This window comes from Panulirus ornatus, chromosome 20 (assembly GCF_036320965.1).
Source record: "Panulirus ornatus isolate Po-2019 chromosome 20, ASM3632096v1, whole genome shotgun sequence".
NCBI lineage: Eukaryota > Metazoa > Arthropoda > Malacostraca > Decapoda > Palinuridae > Panulirus > Panulirus ornatus.
This window is the reverse complement of record NC_092243.1, coordinates 3,151,517-3,163,992: the sequence shown is the minus strand read 5'-3', so window position 1 is coordinate 3,163,992 and position 12,476 is coordinate 3,151,517. Positions and strand designations below refer to the sequence as shown.

The 12,476-nt window shown below is 44.4% G+C and overlaps 1 long non-coding RNA gene across 1 annotated transcript in view; it reads right to left on the bottom strand.

The window, feature by feature from the left end:
• The window catches only part of LOC139755875 (uncharacterized), a 162,627-nt gene that overhangs the window by 138,741 nt on the left and 11,410 nt on the right, over positions 1 to 12,476 (bottom strand). The window contains exon 2 of the long non-coding RNA XR_011714188.1: positions 9,636 to 9,670. This is a non-coding gene — a long non-coding RNA (uncharacterized lncRNA). The remainder of the gene's footprint in view (positions 1 to 9,635; positions 9,671 to 12,476) is intronic.

Genomic DNA, 12,476 nt, shown 5'->3' with positions numbered 1-12,476 from the left:
CCATACAGTAAAAACAAGTAATTACACATTCACATTATATATATATATATATATATATATATATATATATATATATATATATATATATATATATATATATATATATATATATATATATATATATTTAAAATTGTCAAAAAAATGAGATCAGAGTAGAGACAAAAGACTCGAGGAGTTTCTGTACATTATCTTTTTCCTACATGATCAGAGGTTATACGCCATCACCTGGTGTACGTGTGTATGTGTGTGTGGTGCGTCATGTGTTGACGTTGTCCACGTTTCACTCATCTCTGCAACCACTGAGCCGATGTGAGCCAAACTTGGCGGGGTTCGTCCCTGAACGATCCCCTCAACACACAATCCAAGATGGCCGCCGCCGCTGTTGTTGTTGTTGATGAAAATAAACAACTCTTCCAGCAGCCAAAACGTCATAGTTTTTTTTTTCATGCAACATAGTTTTGTTTCGGTGAAAATACGCGTTTATCCCATTTTTTTGCTAACTATGCAAATTAAAACCAATTAATCAGATATGAACATGATAAAAGCTATTTAGCAAAACAGGTTTATACGAGTCTCCATTATTTCATCTGATCTTATTCTCAAGTTATGTATTAATTCTCACACAAATGACTCACACATTCTCAAAACTTTAGAAAACTTGACAAGTCATTGTTACATGACATTTCCACATATGATTTATTGTTAAAACCTGCAGATGTCGTCTTTCCTAACCACAACGGTATGATCCTTCAGCATGACGGTACGATCCTTCAGCAAGACGGTATGATCCTTCAGCAAGACGGTACGATCCTTCAGCATGACGGTACGATCCTTTAGCAAGACGGTGCGATCCTTCAGCAAGACGGTACGATCCTTCAGCTAGACGGTGCGATCCTTCAGCAAGACGGTACGATCCTTTCAAGACGACGGTACGATCCTTTAGCGAGACGGTACGATCCTCCAGGGCGAGGGTACGATCCTTCAGCAAGACAGCAGGTCCCTTCAGCACGACGGTATGATCACTGTGTACGATGGCCTGGTCTCGGACATGGCCATTGAGGGTCAGGTCAAAGATCAGGCCATCAGACCTAATGGGTCGTATCACTGCGCTCGTGTCGTAACGCCGTGATCTGGAAGGGCGGTACGGTCGCGCTCGTGTCGGACCGTCGTACGTAAAGGTGGCGTGGTCGTACTCGAGGATCGTCTCACACCGACTCAAGCGCTTAATCCATCTCCACGTCTCCCGCTACCCAGCAGGGTGGTGGCCCATGAAGTTCCTCCCAGCCGCTGTCCCCCCTCGCCCCACTGGTAAGCCTTCGGTGAACACAACGTCGATCGTGTCAGCAGGCAATGTAAGGGGAATATTTATGGTACATTGTACCGCCGCAACAGCTGACCTCTGACCGACGGGACCCTGACCCAATAGGTATTTCCCTCATACCAACCTTCATGAACCCCCACGTTCGTCGAGGATAAGGCAGAGACAGAGGAGAGCCGAGAAAGGGAAAAAGGAAGGAGAGGAAGTAGAGAAGTGAGAAGAGATAAGAGAAAAAGCAGGAAGAGAAACCGTCTTAACTCTCGATAGCTAAGGGAACTGAGTGATCCACCTCTCGCGTACCTTTCACCTTTACACAGCGGACAACGCTACGGGCCACCAGCCCCCTTCCCCTATCTGACCTCATCTAGTCCTAAGACGTACACCTGGGGGTCGTGATTTCCATACTCCTGCGGCACAAGACCCTTGGATCGTTCCAGGAGCTATAGGGGACTTTCCTTGGTGCATGAGAAGGAACAGAGGCATACATAGGAAATATCTCCAACTAGGCTGAGGATAAATGGCTTCTCTAAATGTTAGTGTCGACCAGTGAGCCCAGAGGTGGGAATGACCTTAGCAAACACATGGCACGACGTGCTAGAAAGCTAAGACAACACCAGAAAAGGCAGGCCTAACGCACGAGAGAAGGCAGGCCTAACGCACGAGAGAAGCCAGGCCTACGACAGTAGTGAGGCAAGAAGTGGGTGGGGTGGGGGTGTGGAGCGGCGGCCATATGAAGCTTCATCCAGCTGATAATAATCATGGAAACCCTACAACTTTCCTCTCCTCTTCCATACAATCGCCAGCAGTCTGCACCAGTCTCATCGCCGTCGACGGCGTCATCTCGCCCATTAAACACGTAGCCATCCCAAGGGAAAACACTGGATTGAATATTCGAAGAGAGTGTCTAGTCATCGGTTAAGGATATATACGAGTGATGTCAGCGGCTGTCTGTTTCCGACCCGCAAGTGATAGTACAATTAATGGAGTCAGAACAGTATCTCCTGAGCCACATTCACCTCACGTACAGATTCCTTTCTTATTCTTCAACAATGTAAATGAGAGAGCATTCTACAAGTCCAACAATATATTCATTAACCCCTGACGTGTGACAATACAACCCTCGAACACGACCGTACGACCCTTCTAACAACGGTTACGACCCTCTATCACAACGGTGCGACCGTTCAAGCACGACGGTACGACCCTTAGGTATGACGGCCAGACCTTTGGCCTGATTTTTAAGGGTTAGGTTGTGCAAAGGCCAGACGGGACCATAACAGCCAAGGGTCGTACTGCCGTGATCTAAGGTGGGTTAAGTCGGTAATAAGACCACTAAACACGAGACCTCGTCAGTATCATTTACGCCAGAGGGATCTACCCTTGTGTCTGGCAGACTTTCTCCAGGTATACTCCAGGTATACTTCAGGTATACTTCAGGTATACTTCAGGTATACCTTCTGTACTCACAGTACAACTGCTTATTAACCATCCATAATCCTGACTACTTTTCCAGGGCTACAGAAAACTTTCTTCATTCTCAAATTATTTCAGAATGTCAATTTGTTAATGCTATCGGAGAGAGAGAGAGAGAGAGAGAGAGAGAGAGAGAGAGAGAGAGAGAGAGAGAGAGAGAGAGAGAGAGAGAGAGAGAATATATATATATATATATATATATATATATATATATATATATATATATATATATATATATATATATATATATATATATTTTTTTTTTTTTTTTTTTTTTTTTTTTTTTTTATACTATTCACCATTTCCCGCGTTAGCGAGGTAGTGTTAAGAACAGAGGACTGGGCCTCTGAGGGAATATCCTCACCTGGCCCCCTTCACTGTTCCTTCTTTTGGAAATTGAAAAAAAAAAGAGGGGAGGATTTCCAGCCCCCCGCTCCCTCCCCTTTTAGTCGCCTTCTACGACACGCAGGGAATACGTGGGAAGTATTCTTTCTCCCCTATCCCCAGGGATAATATATATATATATATATATATATATATATATATATATAATCCAAACACACGAGTCAAGAAAAAGAGAAACAATGTGCAAAAAAAAAATCGTCTGTGAAGAAAAGGCTGAAAACACTGCAATTACCTTCCTCCAAACTAACAAGGAAAGACGGGATCTCATTACCAGTTACCAGGAGTCTGCCCAGATTAAACGTGATGTGGATAATGATTAGATCTTCCAAGCTGGGCTGGACAGGGCTTAAGGGACGGTAAGCGTCCGCTTCTAAGATGGAAACCACAAGATTGAGGAGGCAGGGAAGCGTTCCTTAATCCAACAACAAACATCCAGGATTTATGAGAGTGAGAAAACTTGTGATACACTGGAGGTATACGCACACTACATCCCCGAATCAATCAAATCTAATTAGAGCATTGTGTGCGCAGGTATTCAGAATATCCTCAAAATAATGCCGGGAAAATACTTTTTATCTGATGGAGGCGGGACAACACGAATGTATGTTCGTATCCCGTGTGTGAAATGTTTTTTTTTCCTAAGAGGTCGTCAAACCCAGCGTTTGCGGTACCGGACGACACCTCTTCGTAATAACCCATTTGTACTGTAGTGGGAGGGAGTTTTACACACTCGTGGGGGGCCCCCCACCCTCAGAACATTTTCTACTCTCAATACAACTTCTTAAATTGATGTATTGTGTGTGTGTGTGTGTGTGTGTGTGTGTGTGTGTGTGTGTGTGTGTGTGTGGACGCAACACGGTCAACAGCCTAGCAACGGCCTCCCGGACGCTCGCCCGCCTCACCCGCCGCTTATAACAGGTCATTGTGCCGCATCCACGTGGCTCCCTAGTCGCGGGGCTTCTTCCTGCCTCCCCACATCCCCTTCCTCCCTCCCTCTCTGCGTCTTATAAAATACAGAACAAAAAAACTACAATACTCACTCTCCACGGCGCCCTAATCTGACCATTTCCCAAGACGCTGCTCAGTGTTCAGTTCTGGTCAACCCACCTTTTCTAGACGCGAGAGAATAAAACTTGAACAAGTACAAACTATTGCAACAAAACTAATTCCGTCACTCAATCAAACCTATTCAGGGAAGACTTCTGATGTCTAAAACTATCTTCTCTTGAGGAACTCTGGTTGCTGAAGATATATTACAAGATTTTGAAACACTTACTGATTTCAAACACTCACGAAACTTTCTTCACATTAGGTTTGAAGTTAAAAGCAAATGAGACGCCATAAAAGCGGACAAGTCATTCCCTACCTGACATTCCCATGTACTCGTATCCTCTCCCACCCCAATTCAACCTTCACGTCCCTTTTTTGTTATGATTACAATAATCTGGATACTGACAGATTTTCTTGTGGCGTAACTACATAAAAACACATCACATCACATACGTATACGTACGTGTAGAGGAGTGAGCACTTGCGCCTAATTAGTTAGGACGGTCTGAGCGGTGCGTTCCAGTAGGGAAGGACCTGGAGAAAGTGGAGAGCCCTGGGTACCTCGGAGTGGACGTGACAGCAGGCGGAACCACAGGCACTGACGTGGGAGTCTCACAGGGTTGAAAGGTTGTGGGTGGGGGAGGGATGAGGTCCTGGTTGCGTCAAAGAACGTTGGTCTAATAACCAACCAACCGACACAGCAGTGTGCGAGTAGGGGTTTAAAATCTCGGGTTAAAAACACACCCTCAAGCCCCCGCACTCAGCCGACTTGACGGACTTCACGTATTTGGGGACTCGCTGCTGAAGACCCTCAAAGGTCACATTAGGTCAAGCGGTAAGCATCTTAGCCGGGACTCAGGTTACATCCATCTTAACGTTAGCTGCTCCCACCATGACCAAAGTGCCAGCCGACAGACGTGGCATCAACATTTCCGTTGGTGGAACTCGCCATATTTTCACGGCTGTGAAAATGTGTATATATCTACAGCCGCTCGCGGCCGCCCTGACTCTTAACAGGATTTAGTCGGAGGAAGATACGAACTCTGGCTGAAGAAGGCATATCATCATTCCCACACTTCCTCCTTTTCATCTACCTCTCTACATACATCAATTAAGGCCTGGCCTTAATGTGGACTTATGTCCGTGGCTGGAGCCTCCAACATTAAACAAACAGTAAAAAAAGAAGGTAAATCCCAATGAGTCAGTGGGTCCCAGAAAAACAGAAGTACTTAGCAGGCAGACAACATTTCCTATCGCTATAATTTTCAACGAAGTGTTACATGGACTGGAAAACTACAGATGGAACAACTATTTTCAGACAAAGAAACAAACAGTGCACATCGAACCAACGTCTTATCAGCATAGCTTCTGTTCTTGGGAAACTGTTAGAAACAATACGGGACATTTTGAATAATTTTAGAATTACCATGTCCACTTAGCCTTTTTTTGTGCCGGCTGTTGAGCCAGAGGGAGTGGTGGGTGGGGAGGTGCCTTCTGCTTTATTAATCTGTCTATACTAAATATAGTAACATCTCAGCACACCACTGGTGTCCTTTAATAGACAACCTCGTCACAGACCATCAGGTCCATTATCTGCACTTACAGTGATGGTTCTTGTCCTGACTATAATACTGGCCTCAGTATTCTTAAGGAAGAGCTTAACGTTACATGTGGTGGAAAAACCGACTTCATTTATAGTTCACCTGTGGGGAATGCACCTGGGTCCAGGTAGGTGCAGCACCAGTGACGTGGTCCGCCGCTCGTTCCCAGCTAATGGCTGGTTATAGACAGACGTCAGCGGGTAAGGCTGTGTGGGGGCGCACTCGTCTGTTCCCTCCAACCACCACTATGATTCTAACTTGCTTGCCTTCATCCACTCCTGATGCTACCCCGCCCCACAGGAAACAGCATCACCATTAATACGACATCGACGATGCCAACAACACGAAAGAGCGCAGTCACATACCACAAGCCTCACTTCCTTACCACTCAACCTCCTCTCCCTCCTGGTGAACGACACTTAAGTATATCTCCCCGGGGTAAAACATTCCAATAACTACTCTAGAGCATACCGAAGTCTACACCCATTCATCGATTACGAACACTCTTAAAAGGTATCTTTGTACCACACCTCATTTCAACAAATTGTAAAGGCACACAGACAAGCAGCTAGACAATACCAAGTCTCAAGTCACAACTTACTTGTGCAGACCACACTCGGAAGAGTTCACAACGAAAGTAGTGGCTTTTAACATTGGCGGTTGATGAAGTATAACTTCCATAAAAAAGACAAGGAAAAAAATCTTTTGTTACCGGCACGCGTTACCTGAGCAGTCACCCTTAAAATATCTTTACAGAAAACGATGAAAAATTTGTTTCCTGTGGAACTATTGAAAACATTAAAGATATAATTCAGCGGAAAGTTACAGCGTTGTCCCAAATACAGTTATTTGCAATAAAACGAGAAGTAACGTAAAAAATATTCTGAACAATGGGACTCTTCCGTCCATGCACCAAGAGACACCTGTGTTCTGAAACGTGGGTGGAAGTGGTGGTGAAGTCAAGAGAATCCAAGTGACGGTCCGACTACCTCATTTAAACGTGAGGTAATGGAAGGAGGCAAAGGTTAACCACAAGTCACGTACGCCTTGATGCCACCTTCATATAATCTTCATCCAGATACTTTATGTATCTGGTTGGGTTCTGTTTCCTACCTCGCCTTCGCTTTTTATCACAGTTTCTCCTGATATGAAAAAAGAGCCTCAAAAAGCTACATAGTTTCCCCCTTTTAAATGCCATGTTTTATGAGCTTTTCTGGCATTTCAAACATGATTCACAAAATTTATGACCGAGGCATTAAAACTGCGTCTCATCATGTGCCCAGTTTCTCCACGGCTGTCATGAGGGTCGTTCAAAGTTCATCGATACCATCACGGGTGTCGTGTTCACGCGGCTGTCTGTCTGTCTGTCTGTCTGTCTGTCTTGCTCCGGGGCCCTGGGGGTGACGGACAGGACCCTGTTATTCCACCAGGTGGCCATGGACGGGTGTGGTCTCCGTCTCAACGTACGTTCTGTTCTCAGCCAAATTTCACTTGTTTGCTCATGCTGTATCTAGTGGACGTTATTCATTTCTCTTGTTTACTCTGGCTGTATCTAGTGGATGTTAGTTTACGCCTCATGTTTGCTCAAACCGCGTCTAGTGAACGTTTTTGATTTCTCTCACTTGCTCAAACTATAAGTAGTAGACATAGTCTATTTTTCTTGATTGCTTAAATCTTATCAAGTGGACCTTATCAATGTTTCTTGTTTAGGCAATGCCCATCTAGAAGCCATTCATTGTTCTTGTTTGCTCAAACTGTAGCTAGTGAACGTTATTTCTCTTGTTTACTCAACTGTATATGGACGTTATTTCTCTTGCTTTCTTAACTGCATCATGTGGACGTTACAGATTCTTTTGTTTGATCAAACTGCATCACTAGATACGTTCTAACCGATGGCTTTATTTTCCATGAATAATGAAGCACAAAGGTGGTGGTAGTTGTAAAGACCTATCTTTGCAAAGCTTTGCAACGTACGTTTGTGTTGAGGAGATACAATGCTAGAGGTAGAACCAGGACCTCCTTGAGATCAGGGGGGAAGATTACGCAAGTAGCAACCCCCAGAAATGGAGGTATCTGGTCACGGACCTCGAGGGTCTGCAGAACCAGAGGACCCCAGAGAGAGAGGGAGGAATCCACAAGTGGAATTAGAGGGTCTATAGACCCACAGCCATAGGGAAGGAGGGAGCCACAACATGGATCAGAGAGAATAAGAACACGCAATTCTCTGCGATGGTCAACTGGAATATTTTCCTTGGTCATTACAATCAGTCATACAATTACTATATTATCCACTAGGACAATTAGAGGCATTGTACACTCACATCTAGATATCATGATTACTAGGATTATTAAAGTGCATAATAACAAGAAACGTCCGTGAAATACGTCCACTTGATGGCCCAAGGGACTGTAGCCTCATACAAAGAACAGATCACCATCTAATTAAAACATGACACGTAATTTATGGTCTCTGTTTCTTAACTGTTCTACACGCGAGACTTCGCGAAATGAAAAGGCGAAAATAATTCTCTACCCGGGTCGGTAGTACGTCTATAAGAATAATAATTCTACAATAATTATCAGGATTATTAGACCAGAAAGCGGTGGTATGCGACTTTAACACGTTCGGTCGGGGAGAAAGCGAAGCGTCCGGTCAAAACTATCCGCTTTTTTGAGTCCGATTAATGATCAATCGACGTCGAACCACCGAAGTGACTAAGAGTCTGGCCATTTGTCCGCCGTCGAGAATCAGCCTAAGAGGATCTGTTCATTGGTGATAACTCTTGCACACGCACACGTGGGGTTCGTGTGACTCTCCTCCCGTAGGTATACTAATTTCATCATGGCCCACAAAGGCCGCTGCAAGCAGCAGATCCCCTCGAACTCCTTCACGAACTCAGCCTGTGAAAGCTGCCGTCGATCTCACAAATGATATTCCCACCTAAGGAGCACGTCAAGCCATTATTCTCCAGTCTAATCTTAATTCAGTAAATGACCTGATGATCCATTACACACACACACACACACACACACACACACACACATAAAGAGATGGGGTCCCCACGAGTGTAAAACGCCCTCCCCTTGCAGCATCAATAGGTAATCATACACAAAAATATTCAGTGCTTATGATAAGCAATTATTCCTATTGACTTAATCATTTATTAGTCATAATTTTCCTGCAAGCAGACGACGTCGTGGTTCAGCAATCATTGTCCGGGATGGGCTACGTGAGGGGAAAGTGGAGGAGGAGTGGCACACTTGAGAGAAATACGTCCGCACGGTTCTCAATATGCGCCACTCTCGCTGTAATCATCATCACATACCGGTAGCGACCCCTCCTTGCGAGGAGTCCCTTCGGTGGACACCTCGGATGCGTGGCGTTGCCCTCCCACCCGCCGTCGGACCCATCGACACGGACAAATAAACCACGATAAGACCAGTAATATTTCCGTACTGCTCGAGCCCACACAACGCGTCATGCGAGCCTTCGTCGAGACTTGCGTCGAAATAAGGAATGAGAAATCGTCTGTGTATGGGAGACGGGAATGGATGGTTGGCGATGAGTATTCTGGCTCCGTGTTATTACAACTGCTGAGAGACAGCCAGCCACTTTGTACACAATGCTAGGTGCCTATTATACCTGCAGTTAAAGTCAGATACCTTGTACAGTCGTAGTTAACGCCAGGTACCTACTACAGGTGCAGGTAGAGCCTGATACAGTTGGAGGTAAAGCCAGGTACCGAATGATATCAGATACCTTGTAAAACTACAAATAATGTCCTTACCTTACGGGCGCCGCCTCAGTCCCTCGTGATCATTTCTGGAAGAGAGTGAGAGAGAGAGAGATGAGATATCACACTCAAGTGTTAGAGTGAGTGATTACGGTTGATTATAATCTATTAGGGATAAATCCATGATATGCTAACAAAATGGTCTCATGAACAGAACACTGAGTGATCGTGCATACCACTTGTTCTTGCTTGACCTGTAAAGACAAACAACTAGACCGAGACAGACACACACGAGCGTAAAACTCCCTCCTTGTGCCTTGCCAATATCCAGACCCAAGGATCATCCACTGTCTAATGGTCTCCTTAACCATAAATTCATCTTAACTCGAGGATGGAATATTACGTAACCGGATCAATTCTTGAGAAGAATGACAGGAATATCTTTTATGAAACTCGCGATGAATGCAGACAAGCAATGGCAGATATCTGTTCTGCAATGGAAATATAAATGATGTCCACATTAGTATTTCACACTTGTGATGGGAGTATTTCCTCTTCCTTGTGGAGGTCGTGGTCGACGGGTTCAGCAGAGAGCAATGGGAAAATGGTGTACAATAAACACACCATACACAAGTGTGGAGGCAGCTCATGAACAGTCTTTTTTGATACTATTCAAATGAATGGAAACGCAGTATGCGCCCCTCAGTACATCCATACATGTAAGGTGTACATAAGTACATTGTAAGCATGCACGTACAGATATATCCTGGAGGTATATGTATTTCGCACTCATGTTCCCGGGGGAAAGGGCACCTCCCCTTGCAGTTTGAACTGTAATTATTCCTAGTATCATGATTAATCATGTTTATGTCATCCAATCAAAATATTAATGTTTTCTCTTATTATATCTTTCTTCTACATTATTCTTACAGTTCGTGTTTCTCTATTCCCAAACGTTTATGGATTTCCCTGGTAGTGTAAGGTGATGCATCCACCTGGCTCTAAACATTTACAGAACTCTGGTGCTGAACGCAAATGTACCTCCTTGGCCGTGAACGTTTATATAATCTCCGCTACTAAACATTTATGCACCTCCTTAAAGTTAAACGTCAGTATACACAACTCAAGTGGCATTGCATGTTTATGTATTCCATTACAAGTAACATTAATCTCAGTAGTACAGACTATTCATCATATATATATATATATATATATATATATATATATATATATATATATATATATATATATATATTATCATATCTATTTTATTATACCAATTATCGAACGTTCTGTGAAGACCCGGCCGGTACCATGCCTAATTCGCTGAACGTTAGAAAACCGACTTTTCAACTTTTTACCACCATTTTCAAAACATGAGTTACATGCACGCAACGGTCCGTTTCATTCTGTTAAAAAACGATCCATTACTTTCGGATTTCATATGTTGACTGGACGTGTTACATCAATATCACAATATTGATGTCATGTAACACTACAGGTTACAGCCATCCGTCACTTCTGTAGTCTCCCTGACAGCCTGGGTGTCTTACATTCGTCGAGAGCCCACTCCACATCAGGCCGGGGAACCCCATATCTCGTATGCTATACGTCGGCATCACTCGATTCTTTATTCCACTTCAGCCACCGTCATCATAAAATAACTGAGTTCTTCCTCTCCCATGGCTCGGTGAGGACCCGTTTTCTTTATTTAATCATTTTAAAAAGTTTTCTTAGATGGAAAACTCTTAAAAATCTATAACAAATGTCCTCGCTTTATAGGATCTATCTATTGCCTTTGATAAGCAACTGATCTTTCAACCAGTATTGTGCAGTACGACATCTCTTTTTCCTTTACAGTAGTACCGTTTTCCCACGCCCTGGCAATAAAATAAGCTCCCGCTTTCCCTTTATCATTTATGCTTTCTATCCTTTTTTTTCTTTTTGCTTTTGCCACTATCACGGGCCGCAAGCCAAACAGGAGCTTTCACGAACTTGCTTCCGGCGGAGCCTGATACCGCGAGCGAGAACAGAAACTCATGATGTATATCTTTGAGATCGTTAACCTCTCTCAGCTTAACTAACGGTCCGGCCCTCGAGTAAGGCCAGAGGACGATTCAGTACGACCCTTGGGGTATGATGGCGTCAGCTCTGACCCCATCCTGAAAAGGGAATCAGGTAAGAGGCCAAGCCATCAATACCCAAGCGTTGCACAGTCGGACCCGGGGCTCTTAGCGTCGTCCTCAAGGGTTCAATGATCATGGTATACGAGGTACACACAAGCGTGTATCCGGGAAATGACATGTTCCCATCAGATATCGGACAACCCCTCCTCCCCACCGGCTCGACCCACGAACGTCGTGTTTCCCCGTCTGTAAACAAGTACCGTGGCGACGTGGCGGGCAGCTACCAGCCATGCGTGCATGACGCACCTGTCACAGGCGCCTGCACACCATCTACAAGACGAAAAGCCTTGTAATCACACCCACTCAGAACCTTGTAATCACATCACTCAGATCCTGCCGAGGGTACATGGGGTAAAAAAAAAGTCTAAAACTTTTGTAATATTCAACATTAAGATCGATTTTTGGGCTCAAGTAATACCAGCATGACAGACATCAATACTGCACCACGCAGAGTGTGTGACACTATCAACCCCGCAAAATTCGCCTGGGTTAAAGATATGTCTGGCAAGTCACGGCACACCATGACCCTCGTGAATTCCAAGTGTAGGCCCTGCCCCGCACCAAGTAAACACATACATTACTGACAGCCCTCAAATAGCGGACACCAGGAATGAAGCATCGTGAACTGTGTTATCGTGAACTGTGTAATAACTTCAGACACTAATCGTCTTGAGGATATCCTCTGAACTGAACCTAAATGTGTAGTAGA